This window comes from Canis lupus, chromosome 8 (assembly GCF_011100685.1).
Source record: "Canis lupus familiaris isolate Mischka breed German Shepherd chromosome 8, alternate assembly UU_Cfam_GSD_1.0, whole genome shotgun sequence".
In the NCBI taxonomy this organism is placed as follows: Eukaryota; Metazoa; Chordata; class Mammalia; order Carnivora; family Canidae; genus Canis; species Canis lupus.
The window spans coordinates 5,912,293-5,936,872 of NC_049229.1; the positions used below are offsets into that span (position 1 = coordinate 5,912,293).

At 36.1% G+C, this 24,580-nt stretch overlaps 1 long non-coding RNA gene across 1 annotated transcript in view; it reads left to right on the forward strand.

Annotated features, from left to right (window-relative positions):
* Nucleotides 1–1,431: 1,431 nt before the first annotated feature.
* LOC111097201 overlaps nt 1,432–24,580 on the forward strand; it is a 28,113-nt gene continuing 4,964 nt past the window's right edge. The window contains exon 1 of the long non-coding RNA XR_005363079.1: nt 1,432–1,544. This is a non-coding gene — a long non-coding RNA (uncharacterized LOC111097201). The remainder of the gene's footprint in view (nt 1,545–24,580) is intronic.

A 24,580-nucleotide genomic window follows, 5' to 3' on the forward strand; every position in this document is an offset into this window, starting at 1 on the left:
GGGTACTGTTCTGCAGACATTGAATGACATGATCTACGACATCCTCCATAGAAGTTTCATGGGAAATGCAAAAGTTATTATCCTTCCAAAAATTAGAGACATAATTCATTATATGTTACTTTGGGCGAGAAAGGCTTACTGATGTAGCTCTCTTATTTTCTCAATTAGCTCAAGAATAAGTTGCAGAAAGACTAGGAGTAGTAAAAGATGGTACAAGACTTGAATTATATTCCAGACTTTTGGGCTGCCAATTCTAAACAGCTGTGAGATAATCTAAGATTACAACCTCCAGAAAAAGTTTAGCGTAGTGCTAACTTGTGATAACTTAGAATAGATCCAAAATATCGTGAATCACAGTAGAGAAAGTGAAAGACTTAATATTCCATTATTCACATTAGGCATTTTAAATGAGTTTTCTTATTCATCTAGAAATCTATTTTACTTCTATGTGTGATTATGTGTCACAAGGGGATTTATCAGGTTAAACCACGTTTTTCCTCAAGAACAAGCTTTGCAAAAATTTTAGCACTCAGAGTCAGTGTTTACTTAGACTATTATCTGCAATGGCAACTGAAAACCGTATTGACTATTTTGCCTGGAGCAATGAGTTGTGCATTGAGAATAGCAAAATGGGGAGTCTGTTTTTTCAGTGGGGTTTACAATCTAGTTAAGGAAAAAGAATATACACCCATTAGATAAAAAGCCAATGCAAAATATAAGTTAAATGTCAAATGAGTGCCTGTTTCAATTTTATACTACTTGAAATCACAATTAGGCTACTCATCTGTGACTAACATTTGTCTTCAATGCAACAAAGTATTATTCATTGCATAAGGGTGCAGACACAGTAGTAGGCAACTGAGTTCCCCTGGCTGGTGCCTGGGGCAACTTATTGTGGCCTCTTTGCCCCCCACCATCGCTTCTCATGGGGCATCAGGTAGTAAATCATTTGCTAGAGGTGGAAGAGTGCTACATCCCTCTAGAACGCTGCCCACTTTTACTTATTCCTTCTAGGACTTTATATTATATCCAATGTTTTATAAATTAATATCAATAATTCTTATATCCTATATAACAAGAAATCACTACAAGCAGAGATTTACATGCAATCAGCTCTCTAACTTGGTACCTTGTTACAAATCAATTATAAGGTATCTTCTAATTATCCTATCAGCGCTCCTTTCACCAAACCATGATAGGTCATAATTTTCATCCCCTTCTTTGCCCCATGTGGAGTCCTGATTGTAATAGGGGCATGAGTGAACTGCAGGAATAAAGTTTTTGTCAAAATTATCCATCTTCCACATGCCAATAGCTCATAAGTTTCATTGCCACAGTCTCTCCCTCCTGCAGTAGATGAAAAATTTTTGCATGAAGAGCAGTCAAAATCCGCCCTATAAAAATTAAGAGTGACTTTTCTCTTAACTCATCAGGATGGATGGGCTGCTCAGCCTGGCATAGGAACTTCAAATTTCATCTTCCATAGTACTCTTCAGGCAGCTGCTGACTAATAATTTGCATGTCTTCTAGTTATTTCCTTTAAGGTAAGTCATCAGTACACGCTGGAAGTGAACTCAAGAAATTTTGAGGAAGCCATTGAGTTTGGTAGAAATTTTCAGAATTCCAAACCCCGAAACTAGTAATAATCATGTTGCACTCAAAGTAAGAATTGAAATTTAGTCTGTTTTAATACACAACATAACTATCCATCTGTTTTATTTTCTTAGCTATGTTAGAGAAATCCAACACATCTCACATGGGAGTGGGGTACAGGAGTGGTTGAGCAGGGATGACTAGAAAGGAGAAAAATTCTTGGGTGATACACTTACCAGGCAAGGTTACAGAGGATTAGTTAGTCACAGGAAAGTTATCCAAGAAAGGCATAGAAGGTAAGATAGAGCCAGATGATGGTAGCCTTTGGAGACCAGGCTTGGAATCCTACCGTTCTCTGATCTGGCACATTTGTGACTATTATTATACACTCAGATAGCAAATAATCTTAGGATCTTGGGGTATTTGTCATGATTTCTAAACTTTCTTAGATGACTGTGCCTGCCTATTCTAGATATAATTGCAAAAATGGCCCATTGTTGTCTCACAAATTCAGGTACCTTGTTTTTCATAAATCATAACTGGAAAGGTTTTGTTGTAACAATTCTAATGGGGTGTTGGTTTTTATCTTCCAACAAAAAGCTTTAAAGTTTGTAGAATTTCAGACATTGGTAAACAGGTTAAGGATAGAGGAGGTCTGACTGTGATCTTTAAAATCATACCATGGTATTATTGTTATGTAAACAAGAATTCTAATGGTTTAGAGATAAATACTAAAGTATTTACAGATGAAATGAGATGATGTCTCTAATTTGCTTTAAAATAATCTTTGAGTTAGAAAGAGAGAGTGGGTGGGCATGCAGATGAAATAGGCCAAGTAACAATGGTTACTGAAGTTTTTGATGGGCACATGAGGACACGTTTTTAATAGTCTATCTAGGTTTACATATAGTTTAAAATACCCATAATAAAAAGATCTTCACAATTGCCCCTTAGGGCAGATATTACAGAAACCTACGATGAAGCTTATCCAATAGATTCAGTTCTATATCCCTTCCTGTCTTTCCTACACCTTATACATACTGACAGATTTAACTAATTAGAAGTAAATCAGACTTCAGGACCTAAAATTTGTTGTAACAGGTCCATGACAGCTTTTTGTCCAAAGTGTTAGAATTGAGACTCAACCAACCATGTTCATTTTTCATGTGGACCACAATAGCCAGCAGCAATAGGAGTCATGTCCACCCAGAAAATGAAGTTATTAAGTTGGATGCTGGGCAATAAAAATCACTATTAAAACAACATATAAACTCATCAAGTTTAGTAGTAACAGTAGTAACAGCAGCCACATAATCATTGTTTTTGTACTCTCATATTGGCATGAACTACTGAGGGACAGCTGAGTTCCTCATTCAACTACCCAGATTCCCTTGGTTTCACATACATCTTGTAATGTTTAAAATCCTAGGGATGATTACAGTTATAAGCAAGTATCAGTCTGAACCCAACTTACCAATTTTCCTGGAAGTCACAATTAGTCAAAACTCTCCTTCAGTGCCTTGGGGACCAAGCTGTTTACAGAGGATGACAGTGGGAACACTTTGTACATGAGCTCCTTATCAAAGCAAAGTTCTTTTACTGTGAGATTGTCCCTATCCAAATATGGAGAATGCTGCTATCTTTCTCTACCCCCTGAGGGGAGCTCAAGTTCTGCCTTTTCCATTGAGCATCCATTGACAAATTCAGCCTATAATGAACTCTCCTTGAATTTGTTTTGCATGTTTATTCACTTAAAAAGCTCTGAGAGGGCAGCCTGAGTGGCTCAGTGGTTTAGCACTGCCTTCAGCCCAGGGTGTGATCCTGGAGACCCGGGGATGGAGTCCCATGCCTGCTTCTACCTCTGCCTGTGTCTCTGCCTCTCTCTCTTTCCCTCTCTCTCTCTCTCTCTCTCTCTGTGTGTCTCTCATGAATAAATTTTAAAAAATAATTTAAAAATTTTAAAAAAGCTCTGATAATTCATACACACACACACACACACACACAGAGACACATATACACACATTAAGTATAGAGACTACATGGTCAATGTTCAATAAATATGATTTTGACTAACTGAAATATACAGGTTTTTTAGTGGATTAAAAAATGCTGTGGCCAAAATTTACCATATAAAATCAAAATGCTATTTTTATCAAATAAATGAATGGTGGCTATGTGTGAAGCATGTTACTAGTCCCTGTGTGGAAACAGATAAATAAATGACTCCTTCTCTCTAAGAGCTTAACATCTAGAGATCTAAGCAGATATGTATGCTGATAACCAAGTGAAGCCAGTTAATAACTGAGTGGAGTTTGAATAACAAATGAAGTAAATCCCGGATTCCTTCCAAGATGTTGCTATCCTGATTTCAGGTTCGCCCCATCATTTCCAAGAAAACCTCAGGACAAATTCTTGGCCCCTTATTGTCAATCTACTGTGCCATAATGATGTCATAAAGTCAAATACCAGTCTCATCTTTCATTAGAAGGCTGGGGAGTAGCTATTCTAGAATCTGAATCAGTAGCTGTTTTGATTCCCAATCATTGTTTTCTCCAATAAGCCATAGATTTAAATCTGTTAATCAGGAAGCACAGCAGGGATCCTGGAAGTGCTATATCATCACTTTATACAAGTTTACAGTGTTCTTGCCAAGTTTGCAATAAGAAACGGCTTCATGTTGTAAAATTTGAATTTGTTTGCCATGACATTTAGTTGAGTCTCAATTAATTGGTTAAGAAAACCTTTCTTATCTTCCAGAAGAGGTGAATGCTTGAAAGATAAATTCCTTTGCACAGGATTTACTTAGAGCTGATCTCTATCTCCTTCTATTACTTTTAATGGACTTGTAGCTTACTTAGACTTGCTTAAACTTTTTTTCTAAGAATAAAATCTGAATAAACTTTTCACCCATTCTATAATAGAGGAAGACTAGAGAACTAAAATTACAGAAAAAATAAATTTCACATGTGTGACATCTGTGTCCACTCCTATGTATAGAATCATAATGGGAAGTCATTGATATGTAAGCAAAATTTATTTAAAAAAATTCAGTAAACTGTGTTAAAGCAGACCTTGGGGACTTTAATTTTGAGCTAGGAATTCTTAAATAAGATTATTTTAGTTTTACAACATCGAAGTTTAAATTGCAATTATACATTTGTATTTTGAGCAAAGAATCAATTAAACGCAAGGTGATCACAAGAAAATATTTTTGAAAAAATATTCCAAGATAACATCAGTTTTCTCAGAATCTTTATAAATCCTTTGATAATCAAACTATTTTTTGACTCATTTAAGTGATAAGACAACTGGTTAATGTTGGAGGACAAAAGCTCAGGAAACTTACTTTAATTTAGAGCAATTCTGAAGAGCCAGTCCTAATTTTAATTTTCCTCATGAGATTGGTCACAGGTCTGAAAAGAGAAAAATTGGAATATTAGATACAAGGATGTAAAGACTTCACTAATCATTACTCCTAGGGATATCCCTGCAATTCTAAGCTGAGAAGGACCAGAGAGCCTAAGGGCAGGGAGGTGGAGGGCGGGTGCAGGGGGTGGAGGTACTTCTACCAGGGAATGTTGCCAAAGCCCTATTAAGCTTAAAGCTACTCTGCCAACAATTCCTTTAGGTTCATTGTACCAAGAGGCCAGCAGGCAGGAAAGAAACCATGTTCCTAGCAGAGAAGAGAAAACTATTTATACCTGGGTGATTGATACTCTTCTGCACAATTTTAATTTTAAATGGACAAGTACAGTAGCCACAGTCTGAAAAGTATGATGACCAATCCTCAGAACCTGAGGGTTGAGAGCCAGGATTATACCACCATATTAAGTATAAGTAATATACTCTTGTGATCTAATGTATGTAGATCTAATATATTTATATCACAAGAGTTGCTAGCCAAGGGTATCAGGAATCTAGAATAGAATAGGAAGGCTGATGAATATCACTCATAGCGCCAAGACCAATTGTTATGACAGGAACTGTACTACTTTTTTTTTTTTTAAGTTTTCCCTCAACCAGAATCCTAGAAGGGTTGCTCCTAGATTTTTGAATTTATATAAAGCAACAGGATCTGAGCAACATAGACAGTGAACTGTAGTCAAAGCTGCAGTGTGTGCGCCCCAGAACTTCCTCTCCCCTACAGTTGCTAAGGTCGAGGAGAGCTGTCATGCCCAGGATGATGCCCCTCCCCAGGAGCAGCCTGCAGCCACTCACTGACTAATGGGAAATGAGAAAAAGTCCCCCAGTCCCCTGCCTCAATATGAGGCAGTCTGAGATATTTTTCAAGGGCCTTTGCAATTTCAGAGAGCAATCTGAGATGGCTGAGTTCTCGGTTGCAACCACATTACTGTTCAACATCTCCCTCTGCCAAATTATGGTTCCTAAGTCATTACAGGTGTTGTTTTAGGAAGCAGTTTCCAAGAAATCTCTACAAACAAATCTCTACCTCAACATTAAGGCATTGCCAATCCCACTACTCTACCCAGAACTCCCACTCCTCCCCCTCTACTACTACTACTATTACTAAGTGCTTACCAATCATGAAAACCTGATATTTATTTGTGGAGTTAAAAATTCTCAAAGCCATATGTGCTATTCTTTTTTATTATATATTTGCAATTACTTAATAATATCTAACATTTATTGAATGCTAAAGATGTGCCAGTCAGAAGTCTACAGACATAAATCATGTAATCCTCACAATTCCATGAAGGGGCTATATTTATATATATGCACATTGCATATGTATAATATATAGACACAGAAAAGGAGGATGAGACATCACAAAGTTAAATAAATTACCCAAAATTGCACAAGATGTAAGCGATGGCTTGTATTTGAACATGGACAGTATTTGGTTTCAAAGACCAAGCTCTTAGACCACTACCACTCTACTCCTGCCCATAAATAAATGAAGAAACTTTATAGTTTGATATATTTTTTCCAAACTCATTGTGATATTCCACTTGTATTTTGCTGCTTTTGTTTGATGGGAGAAAAGCCAAATGCAAAAATGTCATTATGAACTATGTTCATTTTTTTCTAGATACATTTCTTTCCTTGTGGGAGCTCCATCCTTTCCTGAGACATCTTTTTGTTTGCCTAAACAGCACAATCATGGTGGCTACATAGTGGTTATATGTGTATTCTGTATATTGGTTGAGGTTTGAAACTATCCGGTTATACTTTCACCTTTTAAGAAACACTATATATATTTATTTGAGGCTAAATCTACCTTAGCAAAATGGCAGTGCTGTTTCTAGCCTGTAAATTCTATGCAGGACCACAGTAATAGCTTTTCAAATTAACATCTTTTCAAATTTAGTACCTTTGCCAATGAAATGTAAAATGGAAAAGGTAGATGCGTATTATCAGAGGAATATTTTCATTTTTAACATATTTTTTACTATATTTTCTACTTTGTAACTAATGGAAATTTCAACTGCCAGCTAGTGGCATAAACATAGGATATTGCTCGCATATATAAATTTGCCACATATATTTCCTCACAAACATTTTTATGCCGTATTGCTAATGCTACCATAACCAGCATCCTTGCAGAGCAATACTGAAGAGAGAAGGAAAGGCTTAATTTGCATCAGCTATACTACCTGTGGACTATGCTGAAATCAAAAGCAACCAGAGCAGGAGATTGTCTCTATTCTGACCAATTTTCAGTTGATCTTTTCTTCCATACTGGCTGACTCCTGAACAATAGATTGGATCCTAGCCTTGGATTCTAAATCTTTGCAGTGTTGTTTGTGAAGAGGCTTTCTACCATCATAGGATCTGAAAGGTACCCTCCCTCCTGGAATGCATCACAGTCTGGTAGCACTCAGAGCTTTTAGCTTGTTAGTGCAAATCAACTTTTATTGCCTGCATTTGAGAGAAAAGGACAGTGAAATCGCACATCCATACATTATTTTGGCTATTTGTAAAAGGTTAAAAAAGACGAATGGAGGCAAAAACCGCAGCATTTTCTAAGGGCTTAAGAAATTACTTTGAAACACACATGTCTGCACACACACAGGCATACACACGACAGCTGCTAGTGGTTCTGGATAGCACACCAAAGACAAACTAAATGTTATCTAAGTGATTTACTGTCAACATGGGATGACATTTTGACATGCATGGTTTTTATGTTTTCCCATTTTCTGTATGAAATTTGTGGAACTTTTAAAGCTGTTTGAGTCCAGCAGCCTGCTTAGCTGCTCTGACCATTCAAGCCCTGCAGACAGTAAGTGGCAAGGGGTGGTAAAGAATTATCAATAAATTGGGAGCTGAGAAGCAAGAGTGATGAGTAAGGCAAGTGTTGATATTAGAAGCTTTGATTTGGGGGTTTATAAAGGTAACCGAATGTGACATTCAGTCATCTGGATTCTGAAATGGGCGAGTGCTAGGATTACAGATGATAGCTTTTAGTGAAGGGCAAAATCTTTTAAATCTTTTATGGCTGAAGTTTCAAGGCCAAGTCAAAACTAGATTAGAAGATAATCAATACTCTGAGGCTTACCAGGAGGTTTAGAACATTTTTACTCAGTGTTAGGAAATGGTTTTGGAGAACAGTCTCAAGTAGAACCAGTAAATGGAGTTTTTTGATGATGATAACAGAAAAATATATTTTAAAAATAGAGGATGATAAGTGTTATAAACATCTCATTTGTCCATATATAATAGGGTCAGAAATGGTTAACTGCATGTAATTTTGGCATTGCTGATGTGCTAATATCCAAAACTTCCTGTGGGTTGTTTGTTGTTTTTTTTAACTTCACCAGCTTTTTTTTTTTTTTTTTCACACAAATTAGAGGGTTTGTGTGATGAGAAGATACGTAATTTTCTTGTACACTAGGGTCTTGAAAATATATTCTCTAGACCATGGCTGGGGCAACTTGGCAAGTGTAGTTCTTCTGGTTGAACCCTTAAGAGGTTTTTACAAAATGTGGTTTTGAATCTTTTTTTTAAAGACTTTATTTATTTATTTATTCATTAGAGACACACACACACAGAGGCAGAGACACAGGCAGAGGGAGAAGCACGCTCCATGCAGGGAGCCTGACGTGGGACTCGATCCCAGGTCTTCAGGATCACGCCCTGGGCTGAAGGTGGCACTAAACCACTGAGCTACCGGGGCTCAAGGATCATTGGAAAAGTGCATGAAGGAACTTTCTAGGGTGATGGGAACATTCTGTATCATGCCTGGAAGTACTGGTTAATGGGTGTCTAATAATCTTATGTATGCCCACTCACTCCTTTTACTCACAAAAAAAGAAAAAAAGTGGATGTGGGACTAGATTCTGGGACTCCAGAATCATGCTCTGAGACGAAGGGCACATGCTTAACTGCTGAGCCGCCCAGGCATCCCCAAAATGTGGTTTTGAACTAAATCTTCTATATGCACAATTTTGTCTAAGTTTTCTGTCTGAGAATTGTGAGCCTGTTCTTGTAACTAAAATGTCATGCTTTCATCTATCTGTTCAACAACATGTATTGAGCCTCTACCAAATGCTAGAAATACTTATGTATAAATGCTTCTTCCTAAAGCTTCCTACAGTCACTAGATGTTTCTCTTCTCTCAGATTTCCTGCCCTACAGTTGGCCTACCTCTGCCATGATTATGCATCATATTTCAATGATAGAATCTAAATGTTCTCATTTTCCATTTCCCTGCATCTATGTCTATCTCTACCTCATTCCCTATTATTAAAGAAATGTCCTCCATCTGTTGAGGCTCAAGCTTCCTACCTGCTCTAGCCTTCCAAAGGCTTTGCATCCCTTTCTTAGCTACATCATCAAATTCTTCCTCTGCCTTGCCTTTCCCATCAGCAATGAACATGCATATCTTTACTATTCAAGAAGAATCTTCCTAACACCTCATATTCCCCTCAGATATCCCCTTTTGCTATTCCTTTCTACAGAATGACTTTTCAAAAATTGTTTATACCTGCTGTCTCCACTGCCTCGCTTCACACTCACCCCTTCCACTCCAGTTTGGGCTATGTCCCCCCCTTCCCCACTCCACTGAAATGCTATTTATTCCAAGGTTACCAATGATGTCTATGCTGCTAAGAAGGCTTCTTCTCTGTTCTAACTTCATCTGTTTCTCATCAATATTCAGTGTAGTTGCCCCTACTCTCCTTCCTGAAATACTGTCTTCTTGAAGATTCTAAGACAGTACTCTCTCTCCTGGTTTATCTCTGTTTTGACCTCACCCTCTCAGTTTTTTGTTTGTTTTCCCAATGACTCCAGTATTTGGTCCCAGACTCTCTATACCTCTCACAATAGGTTTTTGTGTTTTTTTTCAGCATGATCTCATCTATTTCTATGGCTTTCAATATCATGTTTTATCTTCAGCCCAAAACTGCTTCTGGGCTCCATATTCAAATATGCAACTACACCTTGACATCTCCAGATTGGAAAGCTCATGATCATTTCTGCTAAGCAGGTTGAAATGGATTTCTTGATTGCTACCTACTATCCCACCAATTTCTTCCCCAGACTTATATTTTTACTACATGGCACCACTATCCTGTTGTTTAAGGCAAAAGACTAAGAATCACTCTGCATCATTCTGTACATTCAACTATCAACAAATATGGACATGTCTTCCTCCTAAATGTATTTAAAATCCAATCCATTTGCCTGCCTTGATCTCTACGCTTACTCTTTCTAGTCCAATGCCCCATCATGTCTTGTCTGGATGGGTACAATTCCCCTTTTAAAATCCATTCTTCCTAAAACAGCCAGGCCAACAGTTTTAAACATAAATTACCTCCTCTCACTTCCTTGCCTATAAACTCATCCATGACTTTCCATTGCACTTGAATAAAATCCAAATCCTTTACATGGCTGGAGCTCTTTTCTCCACCTATAGCTCTCTGTTTCCAATTCTCATTCTTTAGATTTAGGCAACAGACAGGTCTTCCTTCCTCCAAGAAGACATTCCTTACTACCTACATAGATTTCTAGATATCGGGGCTTTATTTCTCTCATGGTACCCACTACAACAATGTGTTTATTTTGTCTCCATTAGTTGTTCCAAGCTACTGAGAGCAGGGACCATGATTGTCTTATTCATTAACACATTATCTAGTGCCTACTTTTGTGCTTGAAACATTTAACGGTTCAATGATTATATTTAAATCAATGAGGGAAGGAAGAAAGGAATATGATTTTCTGCAAGTTTACCAGCACTTGATCCAAATCAGTTTCAAAATTAGAAATACCTGGGCTCAGCAAGTTATATGCTCTGACGGTACATTTCACTGAAGGAAGAGCTGACTGTAATTCATGTCCTTGTCTTGGAGTTCACTGTTACTTTATTTACAATCCAGGGTCCCCCTACATACTATTACTTCTTAAATCTATTTAATTTGCCTAATTTATCAAAATAGTCTTTCTGTTTCCTCTCCTAGAACAAATGAGAATTTCACTGTAATTTTAGTTTCAAGCAAAGCACTATATTATACTTATTTTTTAAAATAGCTTTCATTAAGCTATGAATCTTTGTACTTTGTATTCAGTTTTAAGAGCTCATCAAATGTTAAACAAGATAATGAAAGTTTTGCAAATTCCACCATTTTCACAGATTCTATCTTTCGTTAGCAGTTGAATTATTTATATGATATACTTACTGACAATATAAATTCTAAGGATGACTAAACTGAATCACAAGTTTTCTGACAAGTTAACAATCAGCCCCTTTGGGCAACTGAATATTATCAAATATTATTAGATGTTAGAGGCATTTCATATTAAATGAAATTGCATGAGAATTCTCAAATGAGGTTTAGACTTGAGTGTATGGTATGCACCCATCTGGAATTGGAGGGACTTCTACAAAGGCCTAAGCCCAAAGCAAACCAGGTCTGGACTAATGAGGATCTGGGAGAGATCTCATGAGAATTTTAATATGCTTCTACTTCTTTGCCCTTTTTCACTTGTTTTTTTAAGGACATATATCATTATTGGATGACCAAGAAGCCTAATTGATATGTGACTATTAAATTAGTAATTTTTCCATTAGATCAGAGCTTTTTCATCCTGTGATCCTGATGGCCAATATCTGCACAATCAGTTGGATTGTATACTAAGTCAATATGGCCTGGAAATGGATAATCACTAGTCGTCTGTTCCACATTTCTAAATGCTATGTTTTTGCCATGAAACCTGGCTTCAACTGGCTTTATTTTAGCAAATGTCTGCCTTAACTCAGTATGAGAAAAACAGAAACATTTACCAAAAAAGCACTTATTTGAAATGCTTAATAGGGAGAAAGACGAAGAACCTAGATGCTAATATGGCACTCTGCTTGTTGCATGCCCTGCAGCACTTTTGTATCATAACTTTCCATCTAGACAGTAAGCTCCCTAGGGTAGTGTTGTAAATTGTCTTATTGTCAAAAATATTCCCTGGCCCTCACTTCCAGAACCTCTTAACAGAAGGATTATTCTTTCCACCTCACTGACAATTGGCTTGTAGATGTGACTTAATTTGGCCAATGAAATGTTGATCAATGTAACATATGCACTTCCAAGCAGAAATTTTAAAAGCTCTCCCCATGATTCTGCCCATGCAATTTTTTGACTAGAATGAGTCCGGCATGAGTAGATGGGGGCTGCTCCTTCAGTTTAAATTACAAAATGTAGATTGACATGGAGCAGAATCTAAGCAAGTTTTCAAAACATATGCAAGCAACATATAAGCCTTGGTCATTAAAGGCATCAAAGATTTTTGGCAGTTCTTTGTTATTGGAGTGAAGCCTACCTTAAGCTAATAAAAGCTATATAACCTCCAGTTCTGGCAGAATGTATGGTGCGAAGAATCTGATAGTTTCTTGAATGAGAAAATGAACCAGAAAGAGAAACAGTGTTAATTACAATATTTTAATCCTTCATGAAGCACTACTGGTGCAGAGATATAATGTATTCTAGTCACTAGGATAAAGAATTCAGTTCCAAAGTGGAGATCGATTTAAGAGTAAGTTGTTACTACCACTAGTACCTTTAGAAAACTAGCAGCAATTTTTATATTTGGAGATTTCAAGGTTTTAAGTACAGCAAAATATTCAAGTACATAAATTATAAGTACTGCTGAATAAAGATCCTGGTTCTTACAGATTAAATGGTAATCTCTATCAATTTCTCCTGCCTGGGGAGCTTTGATAAAAATAAATGATGTTGTGCTGCCTATGCTTATCAGACATGACCACACATTTCCTAAGGAGAACATTCATCAGGCAGCCCTACTGCCTGTGGGAGGTTATATTCAGTGTAAGAGGAAATAATAGCAGTCAAGTTGGCCTTAATTAGTCCTGCACTTAATTTTGATAAGCTCTTTGAGTATCTTTATTTCTTCTCCCTAATTTCAATATTAAATTATTAGTATTTCACATCTCATCACAAGCAATATCCTGAGGAACTTCTGTGCTCCATGATCTCCGCAAGTTTGTTGTCTCCATAGGACTGAATGTTGGTCTCAAAGTCTTGCCTATTTTACCTAGGAGTCCTATGTAAAGCAGTTGTATATTCCTAAATGTAATATAGAAGTTTAAGTCTGGATTTAAATAGCACAAGATAAGGAAGAAATCTGACAATCATGTAGCAAAGTTCATCTGTACATACAAATGTATTTGGATCAAAGTTGAGGTATCTACATGATTGGTCATGGCAATCAAAGTTATAGATTGGCCATCTTGAAGACCCCTTCATGATCACAGACAGCCATGAACAGAGAATGATTTTTGCCCACTGTAAGAGAAATCTGGAATCATAACCAAGCATGATACTAGGGAATATAAATCTCTCTTTTGGTTCTCTCTGACAAGTCAGGAGCAGAGTTAACTATAGAGAACACTTTCTCCCTACTCATACTTTTCATCTTCAATAACACTTGGTTGTAACAAAGGCAGGACTTAGCCAAAATACAAATGAAAATACTTCTCCAATCCTATCCTAACATGAGTTACTGCTTTAGATAGGAGAATATGCCTCCGGCTCTTATTAGTTTTTAAAATATAAGAAAGAAACCAGTCTGGTTTCAGATAATACCAAGGATCCAGTTACCAACTAATCATTTGAATTCAAAACATCTCATTCGGGGAAGTTTGACAATAATATGAATGCTCAATGCTCCTATTTTGTCTCCTAACAAAGCACAGTGAAGACCTTCTTTGGTACTTTCCTTTTCATTGTATTCCTCTCATGATTGAAAGCAAGTAATTTATAATGAATGATGCCTTCAAGGAAGAGTGAGATTGCTACCCGCTTTTATAGCTGGAAATGGAAAAATTGCAGACAGGGTAGGTAATAACTTACCTCATTAATTTTCTCAGACATGTTTTAGGCAATAAACACCTGATTTGAAACTTTTGAGTGTACAGAAACACCTTGGCCTTCCATGGAATATATCTGCTCCCAGAATACCCTAACTTCTCATCTAGTGAATCAGGACATTCTGAGTATCATTTTACCTTCTGTGGAATAATATATATGTCCCCCTTTGCCTTGCTCTCATCATGGAATTGCATTTAATGTGAAAAAATGCATCTGTGTAACACAAAGGTAATTTCAGAACATTGTCTATAATTGGAGGGCCTGTCTATGAAGCTCCAAAGACTGGATGACCCTGCAGACACTTGTTTTGAAAAAGTAACTAAAGTGCTTATACTCAGGCACTGTCAATATGTGAAAGTTTGCTCTGATGGGTGATTCAGAGAATAGCAATAATGATGGTAATGGCAATGATGATCATAATATAAGTGGGAGTATTTTTGGAAAACAATGTTCTGCTTCATTCAAAGCCCACAAAGAGGACACCGGGGGAACCTGTGGGGCATAGGAACTATCAACAAAGAGTTACAGTTCTTGCTGTCCTTTTCAGCTACTGTGACCTAGCTACTGTGACGGAGCTCCCTCAAACACCTTTTCAATATCTCTGGTGCCCAAAATACTTATCCAAAACAAAACAAAATAAAGCAACCAGAACCTTCCTACTATTAGCACCATCCTAACTAAAGAAAACTTCTATTTTCAAGGCTGTTGTCACCCAGTCATCTTCTAAGTTGCTCTACCCAGAGAGCAGTAGCTTCAGAAGGTTCTTTGCCTGCTTCCTGAGGGTGCTGCAATCTCGCCTATATTCTCAGGACTATAACCCTGGAGGGCCTACTTATTGCTGAGAAGGCAATTCTATATTCACAGCAGGTAATAGGGGGTGTTCAAAAACAATAAGGGAGCTCAAATCGACAATGAATATCAAACTAGGGAAGCAGGAAATCATTTGTACATTCTCAAAATTAGGTAGGAAAGTGGCTATATGCCTTAACCAAAGAGCCCAAAATAAATCGTCAAGTTAATCTCTTGTGGTCTTTTCCATCCTTCAATTCTCCTTCCTCTTTGAAAAATTATCCCCTAACTTTACAGTGGAAAAACCTGACAAAAACTATCTCAGTCAGGTGATCAACGTTATCAACAGTGATGTTATGTTAATAACATGTACGCTTGATATGACATGATAAAAATTACATTAATCTCTGTGGTCTTCCTCCCAAAGCACGTAACACCAATCTAATCAGAACAACAGGTAAGTCCCAGTTGAGGGACAGCCTACAAAATACATGACCAGTTCCTTAAAATTATCATGAATCAAAAATAAGGAAAGTCTGTGAAACAATCACAGCCAATAAGGACCTAAGGGAGCATGACTACTAAATGTTATATGGTATCCTGGAATAGAAAAGAAGGCATTAGTTAATAAAAATATATCTACATTTGTTCATTAGTTGAAATAAATGTACCACACTAATATAAGAGGTTAATAAGAAGCAAAACTTGGGTGTATAGCATATAGGAACTCCCTATACTATCTTTGCACCTTTTTTGTAAATCTAGATCTTCTGTTATAAAATATTTATTTTTAAAAAATAGAGAAATAAAAGTTATACTATTTACCTAGCCTATTCTGCTACTATTCTGGAAGGACTATGTTCTTATTCAGCTTTCAGCATAAGAAAATAAAACCCAGGATGGTGGTATGATTAAAACAGCCAGTGACAAGGATTAATCTTCAAGACTGTAGAATATCTCCAGCAAAGGCCTAGAACATTCTCATGATGTTAGAGGCAATAGTCCTCTGCTTTTTCTTCCTTTTTATTTGTTCCATTTAAAGAAAGAACTACAATATCAAAAACAAATAAATCTTAACAACTTTGATTAGCCCCCACACAACCTGGAAAATTTATTGCTATTCTATCAGTCATCTACTACTACAACAGCTACTCCCCATGAGTTACCAATTATTACTAGGTGCTATAAAAGTGGAATGCCCACATTTTTGTCCTCTTAGGATTCAGAATATAGCTGGGGAGGCAGGAAATTAAGGTATGGGTAGTTGCATAACAAAGCAAGCCTTCAGCAAAGCACATGTGTATGACTCTGAATACGTGTAAAATGGGATGGATGACATGATTTCAGATCAAAGAAGGCATCTATGAGACTGGAGTGTGACAGATGGGACCAAGGTAGACTGGGTAGTTCTGGAAAGAGCAAACAGAAAGTTGGGTACTGCTATGGGAGAAATAATATAGGCAAGGTGGAGAAGCAGGAAGACTGTCTTGTTATGAGACAGCACACTCCAATTAAAGTAGAAGTTTTATATAGAAAAGTTAACTAGCATTAAGCTGGACTAGGTGGCTTACAGACTCAAAAGTCATGAGTCATCCGAAATTCACACTTCCAGTGCAATTGACTGGAAGGAAAAAAGGAAGAAAAGAAGGAGGAAAAGAAAAATATATATCAATTAATGTCAACAGATATATACAGATACATACACATGTACTTATATATGTATGTGCCTCTGCCCTTTAATTAAAAGACTATTATGTTATAAGTACAAACGGTAGAGTCTATACTCCAATTTGTAAAATGATTCCCCTGATCTTATACTATTTATACAAGTTTATTTAAATTTAACTGAATATGACATATAAAATTGCATACATTTCTGAACTTTTATTTACTTAAATGCTTTAATGTCTAAGAAGCATAAACATAAATGGAACCTTTGTAAGACTACTGAGAAAACATGAAGCAAAGTGTTGGAATATGATCATATAGATTATAAAACCAAATGGAAACTTTGTTGTAAAATCAATAGAAAATACTGAAAAAAGAAAAACTGAAAAAAAGAACATGAGTGAAACAACACTATAAAAATAATTGAATGGATCTAGTCACTTCAAATGATTACTAAGCTGCAATATATAGAGAAGAATAAACTGGGAATATGTTTTACTTGTAAGCACTGCCAAATGAGTGTTATGGAGGGTTGGATCATAGAATCATTTGTCCTATCTGCAAAGAAAATATTTATTTTCATAATTAAAATGCGAATATATAAATGAATTAATATTTTATTGATAATGATTAAGATCTGCTATAATGGTATATGTTACACGAGCTATAATGTTTTAAATTTTTAGGAAGCTATAGTATAGATTGTTGTCAATAAACTTTTTAGGGCAGCCTGGGTGGCTCAGCGGTTTAGCGCCACCTTCAGCCCAGGGCCTGATCCTGGAGACCCGGGATCGAGTCCCACGTCAGGCTTCCTACATAGATCCTGCTTCTCCCTCTGCCTCTCCCTGTCTCTCTCTCTCTCTCTGTCTCTCATGAATAAATAAATAAAATCTTTAAAATAAAAATAAATAAGTAAATAAACTTTTTATATGATGAGATTTAAATTTGGTCATTAATTTTTTAATGTGTCCAATAAATTGGTGGAGCTACCTGTGACACTAGAGTCTATAAAGTCATGAGAAAGCACAGGGAATTTTAAGCAAAAAGTGATGTGGAGAAAATCAGACTTTAGGAAGAGTAGCCTGACAACAGTGTTGTATAAATTGGGAAAGAGAGTGATTAGATTCTCTCTGGATTAAAACCATCCTCATTAGCCAACCCTTAGAATTTTCTTATCATTCCCATCAGCATTCCAGTGACATTCCAATTATTTTGTTTTGTTCTACTTAAATTTATATTTGCCCTCATCCTACTGGGGAGCAGCAATTTGTATACCTAGTTTTAAAGAACTTCAGGAAGATACTATGCTTTTTTTTTTTTTTTCACTCCTGCCCTGACTTTTCCAGAAGATATATGAATGTGAAGTTTAAAGCTGCTCTCCAGCTCTCCCCGGTAGTAACTGCATTACCTATTACTGACACTATCTCAGCATCAGTGGAGAATATACGAGGCTGCCAGCTCTTTCTTCTCTTCTGTCTTTGATCACTGCTCCTCTAAATAATATAAGAGATTTTCAGGATTGGGCTTTAGTGTCAATTTATCACAAAGAAAGCACTGTTGCTTGTTATTGGTTCAAGCTGCATTCCTACGGAGACTTATTTTTGTATCAAAATTATTACCAACCTGGTAAATGATGAGGCTTCAGTGTATTCAAATGATGTCGCATCATCGGGAAAAATCAACCCAAAGAATACATTTAGGTATCAAGCCTTTGAAAATTCTCCAGTCGAAGCAATCTCCAATTTCCCACCTCCAAATTGAATGAGAGAAGATTCTTTTAATTTAAGCTTTAAAGTTTCTATTCAGTTCCCTAAGCAGAAGGTAGGCAGGAAAGAAAAATAGAAGGTTTCAGGGAGATCTGTATTTCTTTTGCATAAGATGAACCAACCAGTGGTATTAGTTTAAATTATAGCAGCTTTACAAACTAGTGCTTTTAGGACATTTCAACCTAACCTCAGATGACACCAAACTCTGAGTTCCCTGAAACTTTTAAATAACAGCCATTAACATGAAAATGAAACTGACTAAATAATGGTGACCTCCATATGTTAATGACACAAAGTAACAATTATTTTCTATTTAGGAGAGGGAAAGAAGCAAACTATCAGTGTTTTTGTTACCTTTTAATGATTTCCTCCCATTGTATCTACCTTCCTTCCTTCTTTCTGTTAGAAGCTGAAGCATATTAAAAATTTTTGAGAGTTTTTTTTTTTTTTCAGCAAAAGTCAATTTGAATTGGGCAGCACCAAACCAGAAGTGGTTAGGAATTCTCTATCTACAGGAGGAATTTTTACGTCAAAAAGGTAGAAGCAAAGTAAGGAAATTATTGATTAGCTATACCTTGAAGCCTAGTTGGCGGTTGTGATTGGTTGTCCATATTGTTTTGATTTTACAGCCCTGAGACATTTACAAGCTTAGATTTTGGTTTGTTTACTCAGGTAGGCTGCCAGCGCATTAGAGCCACATCAGTCTAATGGCCTCCTTGTATAATTGATTTAGCTCTCTCTTTCTTTCCCTCTCTCCTTCTCCCTCACTTCTCACCTCAACATAAAGAATTTCTTTCTTAATAAGTATTGACGATTTCCTAAGAAGGACTCTCATGCCAGGAGTGGAGAAACAAGTCATGACAAAGATTTGGAGATGTATCTTCACATGTACAAAAATTAACTGCTCTGTTTATCATGCCACCTAAGAAAACTGACTCCTCATTCATACTAAGCTCCATCTGGTCTAAATAGCATCTCAGCTGGTGTTGTTTATTGTCTAATGAGAAAGAAGCTCAAGGTATATATGGTTATGGATTTTCCCATATTTTTGCCAGTTAATTAAATTTTTCTTCAGTTCAATGAAAAGAAGAACTAAAGAGGTTAACTCACCACTCTTTTGTATTCTTTGTATTTTAAATGCTTTAAAACTGCTTAAAATGCTTTAAAATGTTTTAAAACCTTCTAATTCCTAATAATTCAACTACCATTTAGTAATAATCACATTGTCCATAAAATGCGTTTTAGATCTTAGGAGTCAGCAAGTGCATTATTTAAACCAACTAATGGTATACTATTTGCGAAAGGGTCAAGGTTTATTAAAGCATTATTTTTCATTTACCACAAAGTTTGAAAGCTGTGAATTTGAAATATTCTTCTCAGCACGCAAGAAAAAAACAAGTGGCTTTGTTTAAAAGGGGGGCTTTGGTGCTGTGTGGAATTTAAAACATGATGTTGGGTTTGAATTTGATTGTTGACCTCAAAAAATAGGGGGAAAAAAAAAACTAGTGTTGGCTTCTAATCAGTAAGTAATTCACACTTCAGACACCTTCTTAGCTGATCCCTGGTGGACTGGACATCTTTGAACAAAGGATTCCTAAGGGTTCATTAGAGCTTTATCTTCCTGAAAGTAAAATTGTTTCCCAGATAGGGATCCCTGGGTGGCGCAGTGGTTTAGCGCCTGCCTTTGGCCCAGGGCGCGATCCTGGGGACCTGGGATCGAATCCCACATCGGGATCCGGTGCATGGAGCCTGCTTCTCCCTCTGCCTATGTCTCTGCCTCTCTCTCTCTCTCTCTCTCTCTGTGTGTGTGTGACTATCATAAATTAAAAAAATAAATAAATAAATAAAATTGTTTCCCAGATATAAGAGAAAGCATAGAAGGAGCACTAGGGTTGGCAAGTAAGTTGCTCAATTGATCAAAACTTTAAAGGGAGATGATTAGTATACAGGAAAGAACAATGCATTACATTCATAAATAAATCTGAAACATTAGCTACAATGGATGACAAAATGTGATTGACTCTATTAGCATAGTAGAGGTTTTTTTCACAGATTCTCAGGTAACAATATCAGAAAATATAATAGAAAAATAGATTTCTGATTTTCTTTGAATATATGCCATTCTATAGGTAACAAAGTTAACTTGAAATTTTGAACAAGGAAATGTATTTTATCTTACACCCTCTGAAACTTGATGACATGAAATTTGTTTGTAATGAGACAATGGAAATATATCACCTCTTCCAAAGATACAGATTTGGTAGAGGAATGTTATTTAGCAGAATCCAATACCTCTGTAGCCATGGCCACATGAGAAAAAGGCCATTTGGCCAACAGAACCTAAGAAGATTTTTTTTGGCCTACTGATATTTTCTATGCCCACGGATTAGATAATGTCCTGTACCAAAGGTAACAGAGAGATTTCACAAAAAAATTTATTACTACCTAAATGAAAATACATTTCTGAGTCTTCTCTAAATATTATCTCCTACCTATACTACCTTTTCATTATATATTTTTTAAGAGTGAAAGGAAAACCTCAGTGTTTTCCTTAAGAATCACCTTAATATTCTAAGTTGTTCTAGTTGTCCATAGCAACAACTAAGTTCTAGTTGTCCATAGCAAGGGTCCTTTATTCTCTATGCCAACTCTTAGAAATCCTGAGTTGGTACTTTGTAGTAGTATTCTTGTTTATTGAGTATGTATGAGGAAGAGGAAGTGGGGGCAATGTTGGGAAGGAGATTTGCCTAATCACATTTCTTTGAAAGAAGCACTCTAATTCAATTAAATGGAAAGGAAGAGAACAGCTAGTAGAAAATAATATATGTTTCCTAAAAAATGAAGGAGCTAATGAATATTAAGTAATTAGTATAGTGTTTGCCATAGTTAACCTCAACAACTGATAGTTTCCTACTCCCAATTTTCCTTTTCAAATAGTTTGCAAACTTGAACAGAGACAAGAGGTTTCAATTCTACTGGAAAAATAAACAAAAATAAGTGAAATTCATAACTTTTTGAGAGTTACAATCTCACAGAAGACAAAAGAAATAATGCAAAAAGCCTCCTGGATATGGGTATTATTTTAACAAAACAAAACAGGCTTAATTCAAGGATACAGGAACTTGGGTAGGAGTGACATAGTTAATGAGGAATTCATGACAACAAATGAAGATAACACTAGATGTGGCAGAATGTATAAGTAGTGTGTAACAGAGTGAAAGTACATGATTTGGGAATTAAGAAGACCTGGAAAATTTGCTTAATCTCTCTGAGTTTTTGTTTCCTCATCAAAAATAAGAATACCAACTTTTAAGGTCACTATAAGGATTGAATGAGATACTATTGGTAAAAGCTAGGAACTATCTAGTGAATACTAACAACTCAATTCTCTCTTCATGTTAGGAACATACATTTCAAAAATTTAAAGAAAAGATTAGCATGGCACCATGATAAGAGACTGGGAAAGAATGTGATTTATGCAAGAAATTCAAGAAAATGGCATTGAAATTATACAACTGTAAATGATCAGTGAGAAAATAGTACTTCAAGAAATCCTGCAGTTACTCAGAAGGCTATCTGATTAATTTAAATTTTAAACTGACGTGCATAATTTGAAAGGGGGACACAAAACCAAGAATACACACAAAAGATTGGCATTAACTTATGAATTATTTTTAAAATTTTTTTAAATAATTTTTTAAAAATGAACGCAACATGATCTAAGATTCAGTGGGGGAAGCATTCAAAAAAAAAAAGGAAAACAAGATTTCAAAATCCACATTCTCAACAGTAGAACTAATAAAAAAAGAGAGGGATGTGTCTGATGCTCAGGGAAAAGGACATCAGGATATCAGTGTTTGAGAGCATACAAACCAATAATCATCTACAGGAACGTGAGTGGCCTTCAAACTGGGGTCAGAAAATAGGATAAAGAGGAATTATACCTTAGGATAGGAGAGAAGAAAATTTGAGTATCATCTCATTTTAACTCATTCTTATTTATTTCCTACCAGGAATGTGGAAATGTGCTATTAATAAAATAAAAACAAAGCAGATATAGTTGCTGTTTTCCCAGAGCTTATAATCTAGTAGTGAGATAATAAATAAATAATTGCATAGAAAATAAATATATGTAACTCTACATCTGAAAACTAACAGGCCAGACATATTTCAAAATTCAATTTTTTTTAGATTTTATAAAGGTGAGATGTATATATACACAAAAGCTAACCTTATCAGCCCAGAGAGGATACTAAAGGAATCTAGCTGATAAACTTTACTAATTTGCCCTTATTGTCCATCGGTTCCCTCATCTATCTACCTTCCCACAATTTGCCACTTTAAAAACTCAAGTCCTTTTTCTTTGTCATGTCACTTTGCTAAACATTTATTGTTCTCTTGCTAAGATGCTATATAAGCCCGAGTTCTAACTACCCCTTTGAGTTATTCATCTCTGAGTGCTCCCCTGTGCATGTGTGATCCACATGTAACTTGTCTTTGTTTTTCTCTAGGTACTCTACCTTTTGGCAGTCTAATCTATAGGACTCCAGCTAACAAATCTAAGATAGTAAAGGGAAAACATTATTTCCCCTCCTATCATTCGTATCAGTTGGGAGTGGGACAGAGGAAGATTGTGTAGGCACAAGTCTGTGTGCCTCATTGAGAGAGATTAAAGGCCAAAAAATTTCTTTTTATAAGAGGCTCAAGAGAGATATTTGCATTCAGAAACAATAAAATTTTATGGATTTTTTTCCATTCTATCTTTCCTGTAATGTGCTTGTGCTGCTAGAAAATATTTCTTGTCCATATGATAATATATAGGTAAATTGCACATTTGTTTTAGATATCTCATGGTAACTTTTGCAATCCTTGACATCTTCAGGTGGTGTGTGTCCACAGAAATGACTTCTAGAAAACCGATCTTTTATTATTCTTATTCTGTTGGTATTCTCTCATGGGCTATGTTTAAAGTTTTTGTAGGAAAACAGCACTAGCACATCAGCGTGATAAACTTCCTCAGTGTGTAGGGTTTATTTTTTTATATTATCCTGTCAAACCCATCAATGTGATTTTCAGCTGCATCATTTCCTATATAAGCCCATTTCCAATAGATTTTCTAAAACCTTATACCATGATGCTCCTTAAATTTTGTGGAAACAACTTTCTTAATATTTCATTTATCTTTAACTTTCTGCTTTTCTTGGTGTATTCTAGCTTGTTCATGACCAACATCTCAGTCAATACTTATATTCTCTTCCTAATTGAAACCCACTTGATCAATGCATGGTTAAGATATTCAAGTATTGCCCTATGCAATTTTTCTCTATTTTTTCATTGCTTTTATTCATCATGATCACTAGAAACTTTCAACAATTTGTCTTCTCTCCTCACACACACATTTTATCTGGTGGTGATTCTAACATTCTACCCTTAAGTAACATGCTTCATAGATGTACCACATTGAAGTATCTACCATAATCCCATTCTCGATTATTGACAGATGCTTCCCTTTCTTCTTCTTCCCACTCTTAACCACAGGTGATATTTTACTCTTCTGACATTTCTTTATGTAATTACACTCAAGTCACAAAATAATAATAAAGCCACAAAATATTCATTCTCAGTAGAGACATAGGGGATGTGGTAGTAGCAGTGAGATATAACTAATGGCTTATCTCAGGTTCATGTTAAAAGAGAAAGTTAGCACTAACTTTAAGAAAAAAACTGTAGTAGTTCAGCACCTTTTATGTTTGAGGGATTCTAGGATGCAGTGGGATCTTTTAACCAAATTATTTAAATGTCTAGGTCCAAAATATGTTATACATCATGGACTGAATTTGAAAATGCTATCTATGTCACTATTTAGAATATTTGAAAAGTTTTGGATATTTAAAGATGATAATTAGGATCAGAAATGTATAAATATCCTAATCTACAAAAGGAGGAAAAGTATATTGCAGACAAAACATCACAGAACAAATGAATTGTGTCTGCCATTAGACACACTCTCAGTCTTCTGAGGGTCAATAAGTCCATATCTATGTGAATGCTGGAGCAGAAGCTGATTTGATCATGAATTTTGTTTTGAACTCATCTCCCAAACAGAACCCTCCCTTTACATTGTCCACTCCAGAGCTGACCAAGAGCTTCTACCACCCTATGCCCACTCTTACTTCTGTCATTTTCTAGATGTGGAAGTTCTATCATCTTATATCTTCAACCCCCTCCAAACCACTGCTTCATTTTGCAATCCTAGCTATCCTCCCTTCATTATTTGCACATCTCAGACTAAACAGTCACAGCTTAATCCCAGAGGATTCTTCTGAAAAGATCTGTCCCCCTTTAGCCAACCCAAGACTTGTAAGTCCATTGTGCCCTGACCCTATCCCTCAACCTCTGCCACATCTTCCAATGGGTCCTATGTCA